We start from the raw sequence: 15,338 nt of genomic DNA on the forward strand, positions 1-15,338 counted from the left end.
TGCTCACTACCATCAGAGGGACAGTTAAAATGGGACCAGTGTTATCTATGGCAGTGGATGGTTGTAGTGTACCTGCTCTGGGAGCTAAGGATGGCTTATCTCCATGGGGTTTCTATTACATTTGATTTTTCCCCTCGGTCCAGGCAGGGCCAAATGAAATGTGCAAATGGGCTATTCAGCTCCTGAATCCAGTCTCCTCGCAAATAAATCCCTGGAGTCCCCTCATCTGTCAAGTCACGTGAATACACACACACTCACATCATATACAGTTGAAGTCGGAAGTTTACATACATTCAGTTTTTCACAATTCCTGACATTTAAATCCTAGTAACAATTCCCTGTCTTAGGTCAGTTAGGATTGACTTTATTCATCATCACTTCATCACATCCCAGTGGGTCAGAAGTTTACATACACTTAATTAGTATTTGGTAGCATTGCCTTTAAATTGTTTAGCCTGGGTCAAACATTTCGGGTAGCCTTCCACAAGCTTCCCACAATAAGTTGGGTGAATTTTGGCCCATTCCTCCTGATAGAGTTGGTGTAACTGAGTCAGGTTTGTAGGCCTCCTTGCTCGCACACACTTTCTCAGTTTTGCCCACAAATGTTCTATAGGATTGAGGTCAGGGCTTTGTGATGGCCACTTCAATACCTTGAATTTGTTGTCCTTAAACCATTTTGTCACAACTTTGGAAGAACGCGTCTCCTTCCTGAGCGGTTTGACGGCTGCGTGGTCCCATGGTGTTTATATTTGCTTACTGTTTGTTTGTACAGATGTACGTGGTACCTTCAGGCGTTTGGAAATTGCTCCCAAGGATGAACCAGACTTGAAGGTCTACAATGTATTTTTCTGAGGTCTTGGCTGATTTCTTTTGATTTCCCCATGATGTCAAGCAAAGAGGCACTGAGTTTGAAGGGAGGCCTTGAAATACATCCGCAGGTACATCTCCAATTGACTCAAATGATGTCAATTAGCCTATCAGCAGCTTCTAAAGCCATGACATCATTTTTGGGAATTTTCCAAGCTGTTTCAAGGCACAGTCAACTTAGTGTATGTAAACTTCTGACGCACTGGAATTCTGAATTATAAGTGAAATAACCTGTCTGTAAAAAATTGTTGGAAAAATGACTTGTCATCAAATCAAATCAAATGATTTATATAGCCCTTCGTACATCAGCTGATATCTCAAAGTGCTGTACAGAAACCCAGCCTAAAACCCCAAACAGCAAGCAATGCAGGTGTAGAAGCACGGTGTCACTGTGCACAAAGTAGATGTCCTAACCAACTTGCCAAAACAATATTTTGTTAACAAGACATTTGTGGAGTGGTTGAAAAAACGAGTTTTAATGACTCCAACCTAAGTGTATGTACACTTCTGACTTCAACTGTAGCTTCCGCACATACATGTGCACGCACAACGGCAACACGTACACATGAATAGAGTCTTCAGATGTAAAAGGTCAGTGAGATATGCTGTCATGATGGAATGGTGTTGCCATGCATCCAAAGCACAGGCAAGCCACAGTCGCTCATACACTAGGTGCCTGAACATGGATACTGACTAATCTAATGGGTACACAATTCCCTCATTGGTTGCCATGCAGACAGTCTTCAACCAACCTCACACTACATTATCCAACACCCCAAAGACACTGTAAATTAAACAAGATTGCACCACAACGATAGTTACTCAATGCATCATGTCTATAATGAAGACTTAGTGTCGCATTTTTACACGTAAGTCCGACTTTGAACAAGCAATATATTCTGTGGCGTTACTTCAACGCTTATCCCGACCAGACAGGGTGCAATGAGAGAGCTAGACCACTTGATATTCAAGGACCAGGCTTACTTGTGCGTCTTGTGTGGAGGGGAAGCTCTGCACAAATCTCCAATACTGCACAAACAAGCTGTTTGTCATCCTCTGCAATGAAAACACCCCGGGCAGGAAAAAGCGTCAATAGAGAAGGCTTGCTTTTCAGCAGAGAAATACAGATCGAGACCGCTTTAGTACTTTTACCCCCCCCCCCCCTCCTCCTCCCCACCCGGCGCTGCCATACGTGTTTGCGAAGCACCACTCACAGTCCAATTGATTGAGTATTCAGAGTATTGAGCCACAGTGTCTATTATTCATCGTCTGGTGGAAGGCCCGACTGGATACACAGACAAAACTCTCATTAAAAGTTATTCTGTCACTTCCTCTTACTTGAAAAACAGGCTGAATGTTTAGCCATCAATCAAGGAGCCCTTGTCAATGGGGGGGGGTTTAGAAGACGGTGGTGCCATAGGTATTGGGCATGTGGTGCGTGCACACACACCTCACAGGTGGATCTAGCAAAGAAATACAAGGGTGCCATTCTTATAAGGCAAGAGTCTAGACCCTTATGCTTTGAAGGGAACTGAGCTGGCCACCCCACATAGCCTGGTTCCTCTCTAGGTTTCTTCCTAGGTTTTGGCCTTTCTAGGGAGTTTTTCCTAGCCACCGTGCTTCTACACCTGCATTGCTTGCTGTTTGGGGTTTTAGGCTGAGTTTCTGTACAGCACTTTGAGATATCAGCTGATGTACGAAGGGCTATATAAATACATTTGATTTGATTTGATTTGGTAACTTCTGGAAAGCAGAAAGCAGCTCCTGCTCATTATTCTAAGATCCAACCCAGAAATTGGAGTGACATGCACAGATGATTGATCTCCAAATCCACTGATTTTATTTTCTTTTGAAGAAAATATTCTGGATGGGTCTAAACAAGGACGTAATTGGGCCAAACCCACAGCAGTGGCCTGACCTGCCAACAATCAGGCCCCGATCCCAAGGTTGGCTGCCTCCCTAGGAAATATTGTGCATTCATTTCATTTAGTCTCCCCTCCAACATCCAATGGTTGAAGTTAATTCAATTGCTTGTCCATTGTGTTCATCCACTTCCAAAGTTAATGATATTGTGCCTGGGAATTAAAGAGCATTTTATAAAACGCAAGGGATGGGAGCTGGCAGGCACTACATTGGCCAGTTGAACCTCGTCAGTCCTCGGGCTGGTGGACCCTCTAATTAGCGCTGAAATGGATGCTTCCATCTGCCAATTTCCTGCCACGCTCATCAGTCGTAGCAGTCGCTCCCCTAACCTGCCCACCGGGGGGCTCTAAAGCAATAAAACCATCACGGCAATGACGTTCAACAAAAAAACAAGAAACCAGAATATGTTGTCTCTACCTAATATGATTCAGACTTTAAAAAGAGGCCTTCTAATGCCTTGGGATTTTGCTCTGTATAATATCACTGGTTTCTTGGGTTTCTTCGGGTGATATAGATTGAAGAGTTGAATAACCTCATTAAAAAGGTTCGATATAGAGTACATCATAGCAGGTTCCATTTTCAAAGGAGGTTCTTTTAATACATTTTAATTCAGCGAAATAAAGAAGAATTCACAGGGAGCTGAAAGATATACCTGAAACGTGACACACCATCTTCATTTGATGTCGCAGATAATTAGGAAATGCAAACTTCTAGTGTATTCAAGGTTAAAAAGGCTTCTAAAGTGTTTCATTTCAACTTAAAACGTCAGACTTGATTTACCCTAACGAAAAATCTCTCAACTCCTACAATAATGTCCATTAATTATAATCCACATAATAGTTCACATTACCGCTTGCTGCAGGTTTATTTTCCCTGCTGTGAGAAAATGTTCAAATTAAGATAGTACATCCGTAGCTATTTTAATGAATTGACATGTTCTATGAAACCCCTTGCTGTATCCTTGAACCCAAGGCATACCAAAAGGTATTCAAGGTACCTATAACACAAATATCAATTAGAATATTAGATCTCCAAATTGCACTCAATAAATTGGTTTTAGAAGAAGCCCAATTTTCAGTGCAGGAGCAGAAGCCCGTTAAAAAAGGAACGAATGATTCATGTTTGTATATTCCAACTGCATATTTGCTAATACTGTGCTGCAACTTCAGCACATTTTAACGAGGGTATAAAATCAGGACATCAAAGCAAATGAAAATTACACCTGTGGTGCCTGTTCTGCCGCTGACCTGCCTAATGGCTGTGGAGTGTGCAAGCCAAGCTCGACAGCAGCTGGAAACATTTGGCTGAGCTACTTTATTAAAAATGTTAAAACAACGACATAATCATGTTCTAAACTGCTATGCTACGCTGCAAATCCCTTTAGTCTTACAATTGCAGTTCTTGTTTTGGATTGTAGCATCTAAATACACAAAGCATGTGTAAGTGATCAAGCTGGGATGAGTTATTCACCTCAAATTTAAAAAGGGCTGGCTAAGAACGTGTAGCGCCGGGCAATGTGGCTTGTTTTGGAGTGGGGCCATGAACAGCCTGTAACGGTGCAGTACTTTTCGCATCATACTGTTTTGGATTCAAATGTTGGGATCTAAACTTAATGTTGAGGATATGTGGGGCCTTTAAAATGATTTTACCTGGCCATGAAGTAGCAGAGTGAGCTATAAAAAGGTTTTCTAAGGCCAGACAACTCCTTAGCAGCTGTACCGCTCGCTAGAATGCGAACACTACATCATTCATGACACGACAGAGCAGAGTATATACTAATTATGAAGATCGCATAACCTATATAGCTATATGACAACAGGATGCAACACTAATTTGGTGACAAACTGAATAGCATAGTAACTCAGACAACATGACATGGCTTCGAGGAAATTGCTCGATATCTGTTGCCCAGACGAGGTCAAAGTCCTAGTTTCTAACTGCAGCAGACAGACATCTGTACGGCGACATGAAAGGACGTCTTTCTCCGAAATCTAATCTTCCTTTGAAACCCATCTTCAAATAAACCATTGATTTAAAAAAGGCCAGTGTGGTGAATAACCACTTTCTTTAAGTAAATATGCGGTTAAGGGGCTAACGAGATTATATATTTTTTTAAAGATACGCAGATGATGAATATTATCTGCATTATTGGATTGGCCTAAAAAAAAGCTTGAACAATGGAGGCATCCATTAGTAATTAATATGACATTACCTCCTCCTCTCTTGCGTTCGAACCCATGCATGGCTGCCAAGGCCATTATTCAATAGTTATGGAAGCTGGGGATAAAATGCCTTTAATATACTTCTTCTCATTAATGTAAATCATATTTTGCTATGGATGTCCAATAATCAAAAATAATATTTCAACTTGTAATTTTTTCTCATCAGAAAGTAGTCCCATTAGGGGGGGGGGGGGGGGGTTATATACGCTCATGCAAATGCAAGGTCTTTGAGCCTATTGATTTTCCCTCAGCTTTGGGAGAAGGCCGCTAATGTTGTCATGGACTGTTCATCAATCTAGATTGTTATCTGATTTAATATCTAGCCTATTCCTATTGGTTCATTTGTGTTATTCCTAATTGGATTAGGATCATACAGGCAGAGAAGGGAACAAATCTAATTTTAAGTGTGTTCAACAGAGGGAGGAAGTTTGCAATGACTTAGCTATGTTGCACTTGCACTTTTTTAACAATATGTAGGTTAAGTCACGTCCACATCACCATGGCAGAGCAACCACTGACAGTGGCAGCTCTCCATGTCAATAAATGATCAGTGACGTGATGGCAGGTCAGTCAGTCAGTCAGTCAGTCAGTCAGTCAGTCAGTCAGCACGGGGCCATAGGCAGCAACTTTGATTTTGTCCCTGTCCCATGCTGCCAGTGGCTACAGGATGTGGCCTTGCATTGACGAAGTGGCCTCCTTGGCTGTCCAATGAGATACAGCTTTACTGCCAGGGCCCACAATTAAATATATTAGTTTGGGGCATCTTTGCGGAATCCGTCAGTCCGCTCCGAGAGGGATTGATCGGAATGTACTCCATATCTCTGCATCAACAACCTCTCCTACTCCTTCCATACGGACACAACTCTTCATAAACCATTCATATGGTGGTTGAGGGTGACACGTCAAAAGGACAATTCATGGACTTTAATATGGCGGCCGTGTGTGTCAACTCCTTGGACATGAGGTCTTGTCCCTCTCCGAGCCGGGACAGCCGAGGGGCACAAAAACGTTGGAGGACAGGTTCCAGTTTTGAGGGCAGAGACAAAAATGATTTCTCAGGGTAAAAAAATAAGCAGCTTTCTCCTTGGTACTGGCAGAGGCGTTCTCAGAGCACAAACAGTGAGCAAAGGACCGTGAAGCTTTAGAGGACCCAGCAAAACACACGCAGTCGGTTGGCTCGGCTAACACCCGGGTCTGGTCCTTCTTTGTGGCCTCTTTGTCTTTATGTAAAAAACCAATGCTTGCCGATGATGTGTTATGTAAAATTCCCGGGGCTTTATTTAAATGGTTGGATATCCTCCATGCTAGCTTAGTTATACTCCAGTGCATCGACCCAAGAGCACATGGCTGCAGCATGAAAAGCCAAATGTAAATGGGAGCCTCGGCCTCTCAGATAACAGAAATGATGGCATGCTTTAATAATAATAAATATAAAACCGGAACAGAGTGAGGGGGACTTTTCAGATGTCCTTTCTTATGCGTACAATCACCGCATCAATCAGACCCTTTACTAGCCCCCTTAAAAGGAAGCATTGAGATGTAAGTGAGCTGAGGACCAGTGCTCCTGTAAATACAACACCCAGGGAAAATAGGATTTTTGGGCCCACGTAAGCCTGTAAGCTGTCTCCTGGGCCCTCTGTGTGCTCCTTTCAAAGCTCTCCAAATGACAGAGAAGCACTGTATATCATTAGGTCATGTGAGAAGAGTAGAGGGCCGGGGGAAAAAGAGGCTCTGTTCAGTAAGATCAGAATGTCCTTAGAACTACTCAAAATCAACAAGCCACGTTTCAAATCATCTGGATATAAATGTGCGTTGATTGGACTCGTTTCCCGATTCCCGCATTTCCTCGTCATTTGGCCCAAAAGCTCGTCCAAGTCACAAACATACTAAACAAAACGCTCCTGTAATTGTGCGCGTGATATATTCGTTAAAGCCACGGTTCACACAGAGTTCCACAGATATATCTTCCACAGAGGAACAAGTGAGGCATACAGCTGAGGGTTCCAGGACACGAGACCTCCATGCTCCGCGACCACTGTGGAAACCCTCAATCTCAGGGCCCAACGGGATGGCTTTGGAAGGTGTTCCCCGCAAAAAGCGTAGAAGTGCAATTAGGCCGTTAAAATGAAGGAGGTTGAATCTGTTTAAAAGAGCATTTACATCCAATCTAATTAGCCAGCTCTTTAATGAGTTAGTAATTAGCGGAGGAGTGCCTCACACACAGGATGCCTTTGTGGGCTTGAACGTGTGCAGCAGCCCTGCTGACTGGGGAAGACTGTGATTAAACCCCACTTGGAGAAAATGACTTACAGAAATAAGGTTACGGTTACTTTATGCCTTTATAAAAAGACAAATTCTGTGTCCTCGAGGGGTTCAAATCAAGTTTTACATCGTTATAGCCAGATTATTAATTTCCACCAATTCCCGACCGCATGTAAAAATCCCTACTTTGCCCAGGCAGACCTATTTGATGCGAATCACACGGTCTGGCATGGTGAACATCCAATATCTTCCCCGATGTTTGGTGTTCGACAAAAACAAAACTGACAATGGATCATAAAGCAGCGGCATCCGCCCTCCTCGGAAGCCAATAGCAGCTCTCATCAGGGAGCTCCAGAGGTCCCATGGTAGGGCTACCACTGTTCATTTCTACCCAGCGCCGCCCCTCTTCTGCAGGGATGCGCTCTGCCTCTGACCCCCAGCACCTTGGAGACTGTATTCATTTTCCTGACAAAAATCAATTGGAGAAGGTTGGGAACGGGGAAGAAAAGGCTCATTATTGGACCCGCAGAAGGAGAAGTAAACCCACCCACTCTTTTATGGACCATAAAAATATATATCAAAATAATAATCACATTTTATTTGTCACATACTTCATAGACAACAGGTGTAGACTAACAGTAAAAAAAAAAAATGCTCACTTACTTTTCCAACAATGCAGAGTTAAAGATTTAAATAAATAGTGACAGTGAATAACGAATAAAAAAGAATGAGTCAAAAATAACAGGGCTATAGAATATATAGGGAGTAGAAAATAACATGGCTATATACAGGGAGTACCAGTACCGAGTCGATGTGCAGGGGTACGAGGTAATGGAGGTAGCTATGTACTGTACAAATTGGTCGAAGTGACTAGCAGCAGCATATGTGATGAGTGTGTAAGTATGTGTGAGTGTGTGCGTATAGAGTCTGTGCAAGAGAGTTGGTGCAAAGAAAAGGCTCAATGCAGGTCGTCCGGGTGGTCATTTGATAAGCTACTGAGCGGTCTTCTTTAGAAGTCTTATGGCCTGGGGGTAGATGTTGTTCAGGGTCCTGTCGGTTCCGCTTGCAATGTGGTAAGCAAGAAAAACAGTCTGTGGCTTGGGTGGCTGGAGTCGTACAATTTTTGAGGGCCTTCCCCCTTTGACACCGCCTGGTATAGAGGTCCAGGATGGAAGGGAGCTCGGCCTCAGTGAAGTACTGGGGCTGTACGCAGTACCCTCTGTAGCGCCTTGCGGTCGAATACCGAGCATTTGCCATACCAGCCAGTCAATATGATGCAGCCAGTCAATATGCTCTTGATGGTGCATCTAAATCACTTTGAGGATCTGCGGGACCATGCCAATAGGGGACAAAGGGATTGTTCATTTTCCTGAACACCCACTAAGAGCCATTCCAAATGGATTATCCTATGTATGTTCCAATACGGTTAGAAAATGAAGGGCTAAAACTATTTAGGGTGAGTCATCTTCTGACAATCACAAGGGGCAAAGCATATGAGGCTGACCTTGATTTTAAAAGATAGTATTGAAGTGTCGAGATGGGGGTGGGGGGTGGGGGGGGCATAGGACTGCACATTTCAAGCATGTGGATGTTTCAATTTGTTCAAATTGGTCTATTTACGCGCTACTACTACCACCGAAGCAGAGACGCAAAACATTATCCAAAATCAGATTAGGAAACTGTGTGTGTGACAAGAATGAGCCGATTCTATTTCAGTGTAGAGTAAAAGACATTGGGCCTCTAGGTACAATTGCGGCACAAGTGCCAGATGTGACTTTATCAACCATAAACACACATCTGTGTCACAACAAAGCAAGGAAGACCACACCATTAAAATAAAATAAATCTATAATTGTCAGAGAGGAGAGCGAGGTACACACCTACAGTATATAACCAGTAGAGGAGGCAACAAAGAGGACAAAAAAAAACAGTAGAAAGAGACTGCACCACCAAGAAGGACTACAGAAGTAAGAGGACTGGACTGCTATATGCAGAGAGGGAGTAGGGGAGGGAGTGAGGGAGAGCGCAGTCGTTTTTTTGTGTTTAAAATATGCCGCACAATACCTGCTAATTCTTTTAAGTGCCTCTGTGGTGAGAGAGGTGCCTCTGTGGTGAGAGAGGTGCCTCTGTGGTGAGAGAGGTGCCTCTGTGGTGAGAGAGGTGCCTCTGTGGTGAGAGAGGTGCCTCTGTGGTGTGTGAGGTGGTGTGGCGGTTTGGTTATTGGTTGATGTAAATGGACGGCTGTGTGACTAAACAATCCAAGAGCATAAGAACAAGGTGATTGGATGACAGTGTGGAGTAGAAGGCCTAAGCTGGGCCACCCCAGGCCCTGCCAAGTCCATTATGTGTATTGGAGACATCCATGGGGATCCAGCATGGGGAGATTTGCCAGGCAGGGGTAAAAGGTGTTACACAACAAGTGCCTCATCGCTGGAATGGCTTCCACCCCACGACATCTAGGTGTTGGTAATGCAATGAGCAGAGAGCCTGGGACCTTCACAACCTTTTTCAATCTGCTTTGGTGCTTTTGGACTGTGTTGAGAACCTACGCTGGCTCAAGGACGTTTTGACTTTGCTGCCCCCCCCTCCCCAGTTCAATTAATTGTAAATAAACATAAAACAAAACAGAATGTTCACGCGCAGTCACACAAGAATATTATTCAGTTCAGGATTGTGTTTCTCAAGCAAACAAATGTTAAGACAATCGTTGTTTTACAAAACATACATCAACAGCTTTATTGGAGCAAGACTACACATATCGAGACTGGGTGGATCAGCTTCTGAGATCACCGTTGCAATATATCAGCCCTTCTTGATATATTTACAGACAACTATGGTTTCATTCCTGTCAGATCTATAGGTTTAAGTCCTACCTTGACCTAAAATGCACTTGTGTGTGGAGAGATTGTTTGAGTCGTTTCTTCAGAGACAGGTGTCAATACGGTAAGTTCCACAGCTATAATTACGCCAAAATAGGCCGGTTTAGAAGAGAAACCTTTTTTTGTCCTGGAGAGAAATTGCTTGGATTTGAAGTAACGATTTCTCTCTGATATTAACCATCTGTACGTGACACATGGCTGGAGAGCCCAGATCAATTCCACCAGGGAAGTGTCCTGTTTTCCGACAGGGCTGATGAGTGAGGATGAGAGGGGGGATCACGGACAGACACTTTCCCTGTTGCGGATGTTTGGATTAGAGGCTGATGGCTCCCTGAAGATGCTCCCTCCCCCCCACACACCCCGGCCGTGGCGTGGCACCTGCCTGGCCCTGGGCGTCTCCCTACGGAGGGGGATATATATACACTTAGCCCGGAAAGGTCAGCCAGACCTTGGCAGGCAAACACGAAGCACCGGGCCCCCTCGGATGAATCACAGGAGAATTGGTGCATGGCAGTGAATGAATAACCCTCCATGGCTCCCCAAACCCCATCATTTCCCTCCTTTTCCAGCGGGCCAGAGATTCATGTCTGCGCATGCTGCCAGTTCATTACGAAGAAATATCATTCCTCTTCTGGCTGCGGCGGGACAGGCCAGGCGGGCCCCAGGAGGACCCGGCCCTGTTTAATTCCACATCATCCGCTCCAGTGAGGGCCTTAATCTCTGCTTGTGTGATCAATACTATATCAGTGTAAATTAAAATGACAATTTTAAAGTAATTAAGCCTGTTAATGCTCGATTCAAAATGTCATTATTTGCACAAGGGGAATCAGGGTATGGCGGTGTGTGTGTGTGTGTGTGGGGGGGGGGGTGAGGTGGGTGAATGAGCGTGTCCACAGTGACAGGCGAATGCTTTAACTGGTGCGGTGGCCCCTGTTGCCGGCACTGCCACCGAGGGGGCTTAACAAAAGCAGATTAACTCCCCGCCCATACCGGCCAAGGGACCTCTCCAATTTCAGGGCACGATAACCCAATTGGAGAAATTTGATTTGTAGAACCAAACCCAATTATGGCGATATTAGATGAGAAGTGGCAGGGAGGGAGCGTTTGCTGAAGAATAATAAAAAAAAATAAAGGGTTGTAGGCTAAGAGAGTAGAAGAGAAAAGAGAAAAGTTACACAATAAAAATGCACTTAACTCCAGAATGAAGCCCAGCAGTAATTGTGTTATTAGATTATTTTGGTCCCCCTCCTCTCTCTGATTTTGAAAGGCCATTTAGAGTCATTGTGAAGTGAAATAAATGGGCTCCTACGTTAACCTGGTGTGTGTGTGTGTGTGTGTGGTTGGAGGACTGTCTAAAGCCGCCATCCTATCCCATGTGAGGTGCTGTGTAAGTGAGGACGGAAATGAGATGATCACATTGTTGGGTCTGATTAACCAACAAAGCTGACAGCCACGGAGACCAGCGGATCTACCAATTACCCCAATCAGACCGGTTAGGGGCCACGCGGGGACCACCAAACACACTCCTGCTACGGCTGACACGCCCTGACGGACTCTAATGCCATTAGAACCATGGATCGGCGTTTTTTAAAATTTTATTTACCTTCCTTATGACACACACAGGCATCATTACTCCCACTGGAGTGGCGCTGCAACCAACACACACTGAGGTCATAGCCGTCTCCATTCTCCAAATACCCATACAGTGTCAAGCTGTAGAGAGAGTCCTATGGATAGCTGGATGCTAGTGGCTAACAGAATTTCCCTGCTTCTCGGGACACGTCCATATCTCACAATTAGTTGCCAACGAGGCATGTGCTGACAAACAGGGGGAGGAATGTCCTGATTAAAAGAGGCCATTTGTTCCTGAAGGCCCATGGATCACTCGGGATCAGTCCGGTCCACTGTTGCTCAGCGATACCATTGCCATGGAAACCGTGTCGTACATCTGACCCGTCTGTGTTAGACGATAAGACCAGTGTCCTGGACATACAGTGGTTGGTATAATTTGTTATTTGATTAAAATCCCCACTAGCAGTTGCAAAAGCAGCAACGATTCTTCCTGTGGTCCACACAAAACACGGCATAATACAGCACAATAATAAACAAGAGCAGCTCAAGGAAAGAACTACATAAATGTCAAATAATCTAGAAATAAAAAAAGGTCCTGTACTGCTTGGTGAAATGTGTAAACTATGCATTTAACAGAGTAAGTAAGAATACATTCAAAACAGGAATCAAAACAATTGCATTGACACACACGACCTTATGGAGCAGTAAAAATGTGTCACCATTTAAATTGCCAGCAGCATACCACCACCCTGCATACCACTGCTGGCTTGCTTCTGAAGCTACACAGGGTTGGTCCTGGTCATTCCCTGGATGGGAGACCAGATGCTGCTGGAAGTGGTGTTGAAGGGCCAGTAGGAGGCACTCTTTCCTCTGGTCTAAAAAAATAATATCCCAATGCCCCAGTGCAGTGATTGGGGACACTGCCCTGTGTAGGGTGCTGTCTTTCAGATGGGAAGTTAAACGGGTGTCCTGACTCTCTGAGATCATTAAAGATCCCATGGCACTTATCGTAGGGGTGTTAACCCCAGTGTCCCGGCTAAATTCCCAATCTGGCCCTCAAACCATCACGGTCACCTAATAATCCCCAGTTTACAATTGGCTCATTCATCCCTGTAACTATTCCCCAGGTCATTGCTGCAAATGAGAACATGTTCTCAGTCAACTTATCTGGTAAAATAACAGATAAAAGATATAGTAATAATATCATGGCTAATGTGTCATATTAAAGCCCAACTATGGAACCATTTCAAAGATGTTACAGTTCATAGGGAAATCAGTCATTGGGCCCTAATCTATGGATTTCACATGACTGGGAATACAAATATCTGTTAGTCACAGATAACTTAAAATGGAAAAAAAGGTAGTGACGTGGATCAGAAAACCAGTCAGTATCTGGTGTGATCACCATTTGCCTCCTGCAGCACAATACATCTTATTCGCATAGAGTTATCAAGCTGTGGAATGTTGTCCCACTACTCTTTAAATGGCTGTGCGAATTTGCTGGATATTGGCAAGAACTGGAACACACTGTCGTACAGGTTGATCCAGAGCATCCCAATCATGGTCAACGGGAGACACGTCTGGTGAGTATGCAGGCCATGGAAGAACTGGGACATTTTCAGCTTCCAGGAATTGTGTACAGCTCCTTGCAATGTGGGGCCGTGCATTATCATGCTGAAACATGTGATGTCAGCAGATGAATGGCATGAAAATGAGTCTCAGGTTTTTGTCACGGTATCGCTGTGCATTCAAATTGCCATTGATCAAATGCAATTGTGTTCATTGTTCTTAGCTTATGCCTGCCTGCCCATACCATAACCCCACCACCACCATTAGGCACTCTGTTCACAACGTTGACATCAGCAAACCCCTTGCCCACAACGCCATACACGCTGTCTGTCATCTGCCCGGTACAGTTGAAACCAGGATGTATCCATGAAGAGCACACTTCTCCAGTGTACTAGTGGCCATCGAAGGTGAGCATTTGCCCACTGAAATTGGTTTGATGCCGAACTAGTCAGGTTAAGACCCTGGTGAGGACGATGAGAACGCATTTGAGCTTCCCCGAGACGGTTTCTGAGAGTTTGTGCAGAAATTCTTCGGTTGTGCCAACCCACAGTTTCATCAGCTGTCCACGTGGCTGGTCTCAGATGGTCCCACAAGTGAAGAAACCGGATGTGGAGGTCATGGGCTGGCATGTAGTTACATGTGGTCTACATTTGTGAGGCCAGTTGGCCGTACAGAGAAATTAACAAATTCTTTGGCAACAGCTCTGCTGGACATTCCTGAACACTCCCTCAAAACCTGAGACATCTGTGGCATTGTGTTGTGTGACAAAACGGCACATTTTAGAGTGGCCTTTTATTGTCCCCAGCACAAGGTGCACCTGTGTAATAATGTTTAATCAGCTTCTTGATATGCAACACCTGTCAGGTGGATGGATTATATTGGCAAAGGAGAAATGCCCACTAACAGGGATGTAAACAAATTTGTCCACAAAATTTTGGGGATTTCTTTCTTCAGCTCATGAAACATGGAACCAACACTTAACATATTGCGTTCATCTTTTTGTTCACTGACAATGGTACGCTACTAAAGAAAACATGGAAGTTCAGTTAATCAATTCAAAACAGGAATCAAAATAATTGCATTGACACACAACCTTACAGAGTAAAAATGTGTTGCCATTTAAATTAGTCACAATAAAGTCTCAAAGCAGCACATTCAGTCTCTCACTTATTTATGAAAAGATTATTTGAGTTCCAGTAGATTAAAGAACATTTTTTATACAAACATACACACATATATATATATGTATATATATCAGCTAGCATTACATACTGTAACTATGTTTCTAGGACATACCAGTCTTTCACAATTCATCAGAAAGTGGCAGAAGTAGGCAGGGTTAATTGTAACACTGTTTTCAATGGTAAAAATTAGGGCTAATTGGAAAATGTTCTGATTTGAAACCAATATTTCGATGAAGATACACTAAATTGTCCAAAAATATTTGCATATCTTTTAGGCATTTCATAACGACCAAAAACAGAGTAGCCAAAAGGTATTTATTTTATAGAAGATACTTTAAGCATTCACGCATGTCTTTTAAACATGACTTTTAAAGGTATCATCTTAGTTGTACTGGCAAAGTTATATTTAGACACATATATTCATTACGGTTTATATGTATAAATACCTTATAAAAAACACCATAGAATTTACATGTTACAATTTACCACAAAAAAACTATACCAAAAGGCCTCTTCTTACTGATAAAAAAGTATATAATGATTAGTTACATGGGGAATGTTCCACAGGTCAATAATAAAAAGAGACAGCAAGAATATTTAGAATATATTTAAATTAAATAAAAATTATGGATTTAAGCAAAACATAATAGGCAGGTAGATACACTAACCAAGCATTAGCACATTGAATAACAGCTTTCTCAGTGATTTCTAATTTGAGTTATTTGGTTGTTACTTTGTACCCAGTGTTATTTTGTGCCCCAGTCCCCATTACCATAGTGACCTGTGTCTCTTTGTTCCGGCTCAGGACTGATCTGTGTCCACTGCTGAGGGCTGAGCGCTGAGCGCTGAGGAGGGCTGAG

General features: G+C 43.5%; 1 protein-coding gene across 2 annotated transcripts in view; it reads right to left on the reverse strand.

The window, feature by feature from the left end:
- Nucleotides 1–15,338, reverse strand: part of LOC124038148 (inositol polyphosphate-5-phosphatase A-like) — a 227,975-nt gene that overhangs the window by 82,417 nt on the left and 130,220 nt on the right. The window lies entirely within an intron of this gene.

This window comes from Oncorhynchus gorbuscha, linkage group LG06 (genome assembly GCF_021184085.1).
Source record: "Oncorhynchus gorbuscha isolate QuinsamMale2020 ecotype Even-year linkage group LG06, OgorEven_v1.0, whole genome shotgun sequence".
Taxonomy (NCBI): domain Eukaryota; kingdom Metazoa; phylum Chordata; class Actinopteri; order Salmoniformes; family Salmonidae; genus Oncorhynchus; species Oncorhynchus gorbuscha.